Below are 11,750 nucleotides of genomic sequence, written 5' to 3' on the forward strand. Positions count from 1 at the left end.
TATCTATCTATCTATGTGTGTGTATATCTGGAAGAAAAAAAATACCAAAATGTTAACAATTATTTCTGGACAGTGGGATAATAATTTTTATTCTTCTGTGCATTTTCCAATTTTTCTCTCAAAAAGCATATATTACTTTTATAATCAGAAAAAGCAATATGGTGGGGTGCGGTGAGTCATGCCTGTAATTCCAGCACTTTGGGAGGCTGAGGCGGGTGGCTAACATGGTGAAACCCCATCTCTACTAAAAATACAAAAAATTAGCCAGGCGTGGTGGCACATGCCTGTAGTTCCAGCTACTCGGGAGGCTGAGGCAGGAGAATCGCTTGAACCCGGGAGGTAGAGGTTGCAGTGAGCTGAGACTGCGCCGCTGCACTCCAGCCTGGGCGATGAAGCGAGACTTTGTCTCAAAAAAAATTGTTTAATTAGCTGGACATGGTGGTGCATACCTGTAGCCCCCACTACTCAAGAGGCTGAGGCTGAGATGGGAGGATCACTTGAACCCAGCAAGCAGAGGTTGCAGTGAACCGAGATCATGCCACTGCACTCCAGCCTGGGTGACAGAGCGAGACTCCATCTCAAAAAAACAAAAGCAATATAAATTATTTTTTAAAAACCCTTCAATGGTTCCCCATCACTTACAGATTAAAGTACAAACTTCTTCTTTTTTTTTAAAGACAGGGTTTCACCATGTTGGTCAGGCTCATCTTGAACTCCCAACCTCAGGTGATCCGCCCGCCTTGGCCTCCAAAGTGCTTGGATTACAGGCGTGAGCCACCACGTCCGGCCTCAAAGTACAAACTTCTAAGCATAGCACAGGCCCTTAATTTTTTTGGCCTTTGCCTGTGTCTCTAGCCTAATTTCCTATCACAGTCTCCCCACTTCTTTACAGCCATGAAAAACTACCAAAGCATATCATTCTGCCTCTGACACTTAGCACAAAGACCTCCTTGACTTCATTATCTTGGTCAAGAACCAGTTCATATCAGGCAAGGTGGCTTATGCCTGTAATCCCAGCATTTTGGGAGGCAGAGGCAGGATGATGGCTTGAGCCCAGTTCAAGACTAGACTGGGCAACATGGCAAAACCACGTTTCTACAAACAAACATATTAGCCAAGGGTGGTGGTGAGTGCCTGTAGTCCCAGCCACTTGGAGGCTGAGGTAGGAAGACTGCTTAAGCCGAGGAGGTCAAGGCTACAGTGAACCGTGTTCACGTCACTGCTCTCCAGCCTGGGTGACAGCCACATCTTGTGTATAAATAAATAAGTAAATAAATAAATAAACCAATTCAAGGGTGTTTTTTCCTGCGAAGCCATTCCTGATCTACTCAAGCAGATCCATGTTACCCTTTACTGCTACTGTATCTCCAATATGCTACTATTATTTTATTTGCATAAGGTATTGCAACTATTTGTTTGCATGAACATCTTTCTATTTATTTTATTAACAATGTATACAGGCCGGGCGTGGTGGCTCACGCCTGTAATTCAAGCACTTTGGAGGCCAAGACGGGTGGATCACCTGAGGTCGGGAGTTCAATACCAGCCTGACCAACATGGTGAAACCCCACCTTTTTTTAAAAAAAGTATACATTCATTAAAATGTTATTGAATCCATAGTTTTTTGTAATTATGTATTTTCTCACTCAACAGATACTAAAAACTATCATGTGGCAACCTATAAAATATTTGATATTAAAAAGTAGTCCTGGCTGGGCGCAGTGGCTCATGCTTGTAATCCTAGCACTTTAGGAGGCTGAGGTGGGCAGATCACTTGAGGTCAGGAGTTTGAGACCAGCCTAGCCAACATGGTGAAACCCTGTCTCTACTAAAAATACAAAAATTAGCCAGGCGTGGTGGCAGGTGCCTGTAATACCAGCTACTCGGGAGGCTGAGGCAGGAGAATCGCTTGAACCTGTGAGGTGGAGGCTACAGTGAGCCCAGATCGCACCACTGCACTCCAACCCGGGCGCCAGAGCGAGACTCTGTCTAGAAAAAAAAAAGTGGTCTTACGTTGCCTGGCTCATGCCTGTAATCCCCGCACTTTGCCAAGCAGAGGTGGGAGGATTGCTTACACCCAGGAATTTAATATCAATCTGGACAACGTGGTGAAACCCTGCCTCTACAAAAAATACAAAAATTACCCGGGTGTAGTTGTGCCTGCCTGTAGTCCCAGCTACTCAGGAAGCTGAATCGGGAGAATTGCTGGAACACAAAAGGCAGAGGTTGCAGTGAGCTGTGTTTGGGCCACTGCACTCCAGCCTGGACGACAGAGCAAGACTCTGTAAATATAAATAAATAAACAAATAAATAAATAAAAACATTTCTGTTTGGCCAGGACAGTACATACATAGAAAATAGATATGCAAGGAAGTGGTCATAATTGCTACCTCTAGAGAATGAGTAGAGGGGGAGACTTTTCTCTTTATACGGTTGGGTATTGTTTGATTTTTTTTCCCCCATGAGTAAGGATTAGTTTCCTTCTTCTTTTTAATTGAGATGGAGTCTCACTCTGTAATGCAGGCTGGAGCGCGATCTCCACTCACTGTAGCCTCTGCCTCCCACACTCAAGCTATGCTCCCACATTAACCTTAACCTCCTGAGTAGGTGGGACTACAGGGACGCTCCACCACGACTGGCTTTTTCTAATTCTTTTTTTTTTTTTTTTTTAAGACAGGGTTTCACCATGTTGGTCAGGCTGGTCTTGAACTCCTGACCTCAGGTGATCCGCCCGCCTTGGCCTCTAAAGTGTTTGGATTACAGGCGTGAGCCACCAAGCCCACCTGCTTTTTTTTTTTTTTTTTTTTTGAAGATGGGGTTTTGCCATGTTACCCAGGCTGGTCTCGAACTCCTGGGCTCAGGTGTTCTGCCCGTCTCGGCCTCTCAAGGTGCTAGGATTACAGGCATGAGACCTGCACCCAGCCAGAATTAAAAATTCAGGTCCTCAGTTGCATTAGTCATATTTCATTTTTTAAAATTTTTATTAATTTTTTTGAGATGGAGTTTGGCTCTTGTTTCCTATGTTGGAGTGTAATGGCGCGATCTTGGCTTACCACAGCCTCCGCCTCCTGGGTTCAAGCGATTCTCCTACCTCAGCCTCCCGAATAGTTGGGATCACAGGCATGCACCACCACGCCCGGCTAATTATTTTTTGTATTTTTAGTAGAGACGAGGTTTCTCCATGTTGGTCAGGTTGGTCTCGAACTCCCGACCTCAGGTTATCTGCCTGCCTCGACCTCCCAATGTGCTGGGATTATAGGTCTAAACCACTGCGCCCGGTCACATTAGTCATATATCAATGGCCACTTATCATTAGTAGCTGCCATACTGAACACAGCAGAGATAGGACCTTTCCATCATTGCAGACAGCAAGTCTAGATCATTGTGCCCCACATAAGGTGGTGCCCACTGGGATACCCTGCAACCCTGAGTGTGAATTAGTGGGAATTAACAACAAATACCTATCAATTGATCCTTGTAGTCCATGGTTAACCACTGGGGCGAGGCGAGTTAGGCATTACTGAAACAGTGAAGGTTAGTTACTAATAGGCCTCTTATGGAGTATCTGATCTGTAGGCCTACAGTATATCCATGGCAATGATGACACCTGTTGAAGCTCTCTGTAAATCATAGGAACAATAGTGATGTTTGGACTGCTAGGTTTTCTGGTTACCATGGAAATGAGGGTGCTGGTTACAATTCTGTGTAATCACGCAGAGACTAAGGTATGATGTTCCCTCTCCTCCCCCACCTCCTGTCTGTAACCATGACCAAAGAGTGGACTATTTCAGTTGCGTTTCCCAAGTAGCCCTAGAAACAGCAGAAGCACCTAGAAATCTGATTAAGTATGAGCTGTCAGGATGTAAGCCCTAACGAGGAAGTGTGGAAAAAGGAAACATGGCGAGGCCAAATCTATTACATTGAATATGACATTGTTACTCTTGCATCTTGCACAGGCGCAGTGCAGAAATGCTCCGAGCACGCCTACGCGCACATTTTCTCCCCTTCCTCTCCCTCTTTCCACTTTACTCTGTCTCCCATTTTCTCCTCTCCTTTCCCCCTCCCACCACTTGGTCTTTCAGTCTTTCAGTTAGTGCGTTTGTCTCTCCTTCCGACCCCCACCCCCAGCTCCTCTCCCTTTCCTTTTCCCCCCTCCCCCTTTCCTTTTCCGTCTCACGCGCCAGGCCGCTTGCACATGCGTATTAGGTACAAAGCCTCGCTCTTTGTCCCCATCTGTCGTTCACACCAACTCAAGCCTTTGGCATTCGGCAGCCAATAGAATCTAAGAAATGGCGGAAAAATGATTCCGCCTCGGGAGATAAACCTTGATTAGCAGTTCAGCTAACCAATCGAGAACACCACTTTGTACCCCTTGGGAGGCACCGATCTCCATCGTCTCGTTTCCGGCGGTCGCGCGCTCTTTTCTCGGGACGGTAGAGGCCGTGTAGCTTCGCCGTTACTCCGAGGAGAGATCAGTCGGTAAAGGGTGAGTTTTGGGACGGCTTGTTCTTATTTGGGAGGGTAGTGGGATTTCTTGGAACAATCAGCGAAGGAAGAGGCTCGGGCGAGGCTAGATTTGGAAGAGGGGATGGCGGTTCCGAGGGCCCTTGAGGCCTTGTCTCCGCCGCCTCACTGCCTTCTCTGCCCACCCGCGGGGGCCCACCTCTCTCTACTCGCTTCGCCTCAGGCTTTCCCCGTTTTCGCTCCCGCCCTGTTTTTTTGTGCAACTCATCTCCGAATCTTGCCGGTGTCAGTAAGTTGCTGGTCTCTGAGCCGCCACAGGCCCGGCGGTGTGGGGTCTATTATGAGAGATCGCTGAAGTCGTGGTTGGTTGGAGGAGGAGGCGCTTTGTTGGGCGCTCCTCCTCTCGGCCCCGCGAGGCCATTAATTCAGAATGGGCAAGTGAGGCCCCTCGAGCGATATTTCTTTGTCAAAAGTCTTAGCTGGAAAGTTCCTCTGCACGTCCAGAGCCCACCGCTTTCGTAGTCAGATTTCTGTATGCCCTTTTTTTAGTCTACCGCCTAGCTCCTTGACGCATTTATATAGCATCACTTTTTAAAATGAAACCTCAATTTATGGATTTTGCATCGAGTATTTTATTTTCCTGTTTGAGAAACTCTTATCATAGCTGACACCTTTTCGTTTTTTAACAGAGAAGTCGAGGTTAGAGAGGACTGGGAGGCACTTTGCTGTCTTCAATCGAAGTTGAGGTAGGTGTAAGGGATAGCGTTGCCAGACAAAACACCGGGGGGCACCCAGTTGAATTAGAATTTCACGTACACAACCAATTATTTTTAAGTATACTTTGCATAGTTTAAGTTAAATTTGAAATTCCAATTGTGGGTTGTGTATTTCATTTGCGAAATCTGGCAACTCTAGTTGCAGGGGGTACTGGCTCTATTTATACTGTATCTTTGTCCACCTTCCTTGTTATTAAGTGAAAAGTCCTAAGAAACCCTTAGAAAAGGACCTTAGTTCATTTCACAGCTTTCAGGCTGGCCATCCAGGCGGCCATCTCAGTCTGGTAAATTTATATCAGATTTTCCCCGAAGTTACCTAAAAAGTTGACCCTTCTGCTGAAAATCGAGGGAACATTTATTTAGATTTCATATATGTGTGATGTAGTGTTTGGTCTTGTACCTAAACATTTGTCTAACTGTAGCATGCCCAGTAAGTAGTCTTTCTCAACCAGCAATGTATATTTTCTCTCAAAATTCTTCATCAGGATTATTACTCGTGGGGACAAGTAAGTAGACAGAAGTCTTTGCTGCTGATCTTTGCACTCTGTTCTCTTCTCAGAGGCCCAGTATTTAGGCGACCATGAATTTATTATTCTGAAGAGGGTTCTGCACATATTTCCAAATTATATTGGTGGTCATCAGAAATAGGTGATAGGAAGAAATATTTCTCGAGGTACTTGCTACTTGGTGGGCGCTCTTCTAGGTGCTTTATACAGTATGACAGTCTTCACTAGTGCATTCCATCTTTGGTCGCTCTGGGGCCACGGGAAGAAAGATGTTTAACACTTGGAACCCAAATAGGAAAATAATTGATTTTGATGCCCCCCAGCTGTTTCCAGAGTGCATTTTAGATTTTGTGTGTTTTAACTTCTTTTATATCTTATTTTTTAAAACATGATTTCCTTTTTTTAAGGTATTTCATTTGCCATGAAACTGCTACACCTGCTCATGGTATTTAAAATCCTTACAACTTTTTGTTGTAAAACAATGTTGTGTTTTGTTTTAAAAACAATGTTGTGCTATGTGGCAAGAGTCACAGGATAGATCTATTTTTAAGAATATATCCTACGGAAATAATTAAATGGAAACAAAGCCTAAAGCCAGAAGACATTTACTGCAGCATTGTAATAGGAAAAGCCCAAAACAACAACCTAAATGTCTTCTTGTAGGGAGTAGTTTAGTAAATTAGTGTACATCCTGGTGGACTTTATGTAGGCATTAAAAATTATAATTATGTTGACATTAGCAGAAATGAGGAATATACAAGAGTGCAATATCAGTCACCGAAATGATAATGTATGTTTAATTAAGCAAGAATGGAAAACTGTGGGAGGAATATTTACATAGGTATGTCCAAAGATTTAGCTATGAGCATTGATTATAATGGTGAAAAAGTAGAAACAACGCAGGTGTCCAATACAATAGGGACTTGGTTGACAACTGAATACTGTGTTTGTTAATGTAAAAGATTTAATGACATGAAAGCTGTTTATGATACATCAAAGTAGAAAAAACAGGTTACAGAATAGTTGTATCTCATTTCAAATACATAAATTAATGACTAGAAGGGTATACAAACATGTTAACAGTATTATTAGTGGTAGATCTATGGATTTTTATTTCTTTTTGTTTTTCTAAATTTTCTATATTAAAATGCATTTTGTAATAAGTATGTAATTATAATTTCTGTTTAAAAATTTTTAAATAAAATTTTAACTTGTAATTTCTGATACCCTAGAACATTAATGAGAAACATAAGATTGATTAAATTATATAAATGTGAAAATTTAAGTCTTGGCTTAAATGTCAAATGTTAAGTGAGGTTTACCATCTGCCTCCTTCCATTCCCTATCCACTTTATCCTCCTCCCCCATTTTTATTTATTTTCCCATAGTACTTAACCTCTTCTTAATTACTATATAATTTACTCACATAGTCTCTCACTAGAAGTATGCTCTGTAGGCAAGAATCTGCTTTTTTCACTGATCACTCCAAGCACCTAGAATAGTGCCTAGCAGATAGTAGGCATTCACTGAATATTTTTTGAATGAAATAGTGAATTGAAAAATAGTTAGTAACCTACAAGCAATGCAGTTGTTTTCATTTTTGCCTACCTTCTGTTCCTTCTCTATATTTACATATTTAAAAAAAAAAAAAAAAAACTTTTCTCCACGTTTATGGGGTCTACATAATTTTTAATGCTGTGAACATTTTGTTGTATAAATGTACCGTAATTTAATGAAAACCATTCTCCTAATTTTGGAAATTTAAGTCTTTTTTTTTTTTTTTTTTTTTTTTGAGACAGAGTTTCACTCATGTTACCCAGGCTGGAGTGCAATGGCGCGATCTCGGCTCACTGCAACCTCCGCCTCCTGGGTTCAGGCAATTCTCCTGCCTCAACCTCCCGAGTAGCTGGGATTACAGGCACGCGCCACCATGCCCAGCTAATTTTTTTTGTATTTTTAGTAGAGACAGAGTTTCACCATGTTGACCAGGATGTGGTCTCGATCTCTTGACCTCGTGATCCACCCGCCTCGGCCTCCCAAAGTGCTGGTATTACAGGCTTGAGCCACCGCGCCCGGCCTTTAAGTCATTATTATTGTATTGTTACCATAAAGGCCATTATAATAAACATTTTCATAGGTGTAGTTTTTAATTTTAAAATTATTAGGATAAATTTCCAGGAGTAGAATTTCTGAATTAAAGACTGAATGGATATCTTAATAGCTGTAGTTACCTATTGTCTTTCTAAACAACTTTTGGATACAGAATTTGGTAATTGCATTGCTGTTTTCAGTTTTGGTGGGATGTGACATAAAATGGATTAGGATTTTTTTTTTTTTTTTTTGAAATGTTTTTATACACATGAAAGTATTCCCGTACACACACCATCAAAATCAATAGTTATCAAGCCTTTGTCGCATTTCTTTCATCTGAGAAATACAATTTTCTGTATTATTAATTTTTTTTTAGTAGAGTCAGGGTTTCACCACGTTGGTCAGGCTGCTCTTGTACTCCTGACCTCAAGCAATCCACCTGCCTGAGCCTCCGAAAGTGCTAGGATTACAGGCATGAGCCACAGCAATTTTGTTTTGTTTTGAGACAGAGTCTTCATCTGTTGCCCAGGCTGGAGTGCAGCGGTGCGATTTCGGCTCATTACAACCTCCGCCTCCTGGATTCAAACAATTCTCCTGCCTCAGCTTCCCAAGTAGCTGGGACTACAGGTGCCACCCCTGGCTAATTTTTGTATTTTTAGTAGAGGACGGGGTATCACCGTATTGGCCAGGCTGGTCTCGAACTCCTCACCTTTATGATCCACCAGCCTTGGCTTCCCAAAGTGCTGGGATTACAGGTGTGAGCCACCATGCCTCGGCCAATTTTCTCTTTTTTTTTTTTTTTTTTTTTTTTTTTTGAGACAGGGTTTCACCATATTGGCCAGGATGGTCTCGAACTCCTGACCATGTGATCCTCCCACCTTGGCCTCCCAAAGTGCTGGGATTACAGTTGTGAGCTACCAAGCCTGGCCTAATTTTCTCTATTTTAAAGGGAACATATAGTATGAATAATATGATGCTCATAAAAAGGTCCTTTTCTGCATTTTTCCTTCAGCTAAATTCTTTTTTTTTTTTTTTTGAGACGGAGTTTCGCTCTTGTTACCCAGGCTGGAGTGCAATGGCACGATCTCGGCTCACCGCAACCTCCGCCTCCTGGGTTCAGGCAATTCTCCTGCCTCAGCCTCATGAGCAGCTGGGACTACAGGCACGCGCCACCATGCCCAGCTAATTTTTTGTATTTTTAGTAGAGACGGGGTTTCACCATGTTGACCAGGATGGTCTCGATCTCTTGACCTCGTGATCCACCCGCCTCGGCCTCCCACAGTGCTGGGATTACAGGCTTGAGCCACTGCGCCCGGCCTCCTTCAGCTAAATTCTTATTAGAGGGTCTTGTGTTTGAGGTAAAGGATTTAGGATTGACATTGTCCTTTTAATTCCTGGAGAACTGTCCTTGAACAAGGAAGACTGTCCTCAGCTTGTTAACCTGATAAAGTTAAACATTTTCATTTTAAAATTCAACTTTTGAATCAGTCTGGATTATACCAGTAATCTTCTTTTCTTACAAAGTGTCACTCTATCACCCAGGCTAGAGTGCAGTGGTGCCATCTCAGCTCACTGCAACCTCCCCCTCCCGAGTTCAAGCGATTCTTCTGCCTCAGCCTCCTGAGTAGCTGGGACTACAGGTGTGTGCCAGCATGCCCGGCTAATTTTTTTGTATTTTTAGTAGAGACGGGGTTTCACCGTGTTAGCCAGGATGGTCTTGATTTCCTGACCTTGTGATCTGCCTGCCTCAGCCTCCCAAAGTGCTGGGATTACAGGCGTGAGCCACCGTGCCCGGCTCTTCTTTTTTCTTTTATTTTTATTTATTTCTGAGACCAAGTCTCACTCTGTTGCCCAGGCTGGACTGCAATGGCAGCATCTCAGCTCACTGCAGCCTCTGCCGCCTGGGTTCAAGCAATTCTCCTGCCTCAGCCTCCCAAGTAGCTGGGACTACCAAGTGCATGCTGCCACACCATGTTGGCCAGGCTGGTCTCTAACTCCTGACCTCAGGTGATCTGTCTGCCTTGGCCTCCCAAAGTGCTGGGATTAAAGGCATGAGTCACCGTGCCCAGCCTATTTGTTTCTTTATTTTTTTGAGACAGGGTCTCATTCTGTTGGCTAGGCTGGAGTGCAGTGGCATGGTTTCGCCTCACTGTAACCTCCTCTTCCTGGGCTCAAGTTAATTCTCCAGCCTCAGCCTCCCAAGTAGCTGGGACTACAGGCATGAGCCACTGGAGGACTGCTTGAGCCCAGTAAAAACAGAGACTGAGTCTTGCTGTGTTGCCCAGGCTGGTCTCAAACTCCTCCTGGGTTCAAGCCATCTTCCCATCTCAACTTCCCAAAGTGCTGGGATTACAGGCCAGAGCCACCAGTCTGGCCTCATTTTTTTTTTTTTTTTCTTTTCAATGTTTGGGAACACAGAGCACTTGTTTTCTTTTTAATTTTATGTTGATTTTTAAATGATAGAGTTTAATGTTTTATTATTATTATATTTTTTTGAGACAGAATCTCATTCTGCCTGCCCAGGCTAGAATACAATTGTGTGATCACAGCTCACTGCGGCCTCAGCCTCCCAAGTAGCTGGGACTGCAGCCATGTGCTATCATGCCTGGCTAATTTTATTTATTTTTTCTTTTTTTTTTTTTTTAAGATGGGGTTTCACCATGATGGCCAGGCTAGTCTTGAACTCCTGACCTCAGGTGATCCACCTACCTCGGCCTTCCAAAGTGCTAGGATTACAGGCGTGAGCCACTGCGCCCAGCCTATGGCTAATTTTTTTATACATATTTTTTGCAGAGATGGGGCTCACTATGTTGCCAGGGCTGGTCTCTAACTACTGGGCTCAAGCAGTCCTCTTGCCTAGACTTCCCAAATTGCTGTAAGCCATTGTGCCTAGCCTGTTTATCTTTTTTTTTTTTTTTTTTAAGACAGAGTTTCACTCTTGTTGCCCAGGGTGGAGTGCAGTGGCGCGATCTCTGCTCACTGCAACCTCCACCTCCTGGGTTCCAGTGATTGTCCTGCCTCAGCCTCCCCAAGTAACTGTAGCTGGGACCACACCCGGCTAGTTTTTGTATTTTTAGTAGAGATGGGGTTTCACGATGTTGGTCAGGCTGGTCTCGCACTCCAGACCTCAGGTGATCTGCTCACCTTGGCCTCCCAAAGTGCTAGGATTACAGGCATTGGCTACCACTCCCGGTCTATCTTTTTATACTTGCTTTTATTGCTTTAGTAGTCATTTGTCTTTCCATTGTGATTACTAAATATTTAGAGTGCTTACTGTATGCCAGTAGTGAGCTAGTATTTTCACATGTTTATTCTCATAGCCACTTTGAGAGACTGGTATTTTTATCATCCCCTTTAGAACAGCTGAAGAAACAGGTACAGAATAATTTACTACTAAAGTAGTACACAGTTTAGGAGTACAATTCAAACCTAAGGATGCCTAACCTCACAGCCCATACTTCTACCACTGTTGTTTACATAGTATGTACTGTGGGCTAGGATTGGTAGTTGCCAGAGAAGACAAGACTTTATTAGTTTTTGTCCTTGTGAGAACTAGAATCTGTTTCAATTATTTTGTTTTTAAAATGTGCTTTTATTGTGTGACGGGGCGAGTTTTTAAGAGTGGGTTCTTTTGGGGCCGGGCGTGGTGGCTCACGCCTGTAATCCCAGCACTTTGGGAGGCCAAGGCGGGTGGATCACGAGGTCAAGAGATCGAGACCATCCTGGTCAACATGGTGAAACCCCGTCTCTACTAAAAATACAAAAAATCAGCTGGGCATGGTGGCGCGTGCCTGTAATCCCAGCTACTCAGGAGGCTGAGGCAGGAGAATTGCCTGAACCCAGGAGGCGGAGGTTGCGGTGAGCCGAGATCGCGCCATTGCACTCCAGCCTGGGCAACAAGAGCGAAACTCCG

At 43.7% G+C, this 11,750-nt stretch overlaps 1 protein-coding gene across 2 annotated transcripts in view; it reads left to right on the plus strand.

Annotated features, from left to right (window-relative positions):
* Nucleotides 1-3,958: 3,958 nt before the first annotated feature.
* The window catches only part of NONO (non-POU domain containing octamer binding), a 20,999-nt gene continuing 13,207 nt past the window's right edge, over nucleotides 3,959-11,750 (plus strand). The window contains exons 1-2 of one of the 2 annotated variants that reach the window (XM_032255907.1): nucleotides 3,959-4,486; nucleotides 5,154-5,210. The gene's annotated coding sequence lies outside the window, so the exon portion shown is untranslated. The remainder of the gene's footprint in view (nucleotides 4,487-5,153; nucleotides 5,211-11,750) is intronic. The other variant, XM_032255908.1, reaches the window with a different exon arrangement.

The sequence above is a fragment of the Sapajus apella genome, unplaced genomic scaffold (assembly GCF_009761245.1).
Source record: "Sapajus apella isolate SASKATOON/1434 unplaced genomic scaffold, GSC_monkey_1.0 scaffold91, whole genome shotgun sequence".
Classification (NCBI taxonomy): Eukaryota; Metazoa; Chordata; class Mammalia; order Primates; family Cebidae; genus Sapajus; species Sapajus apella.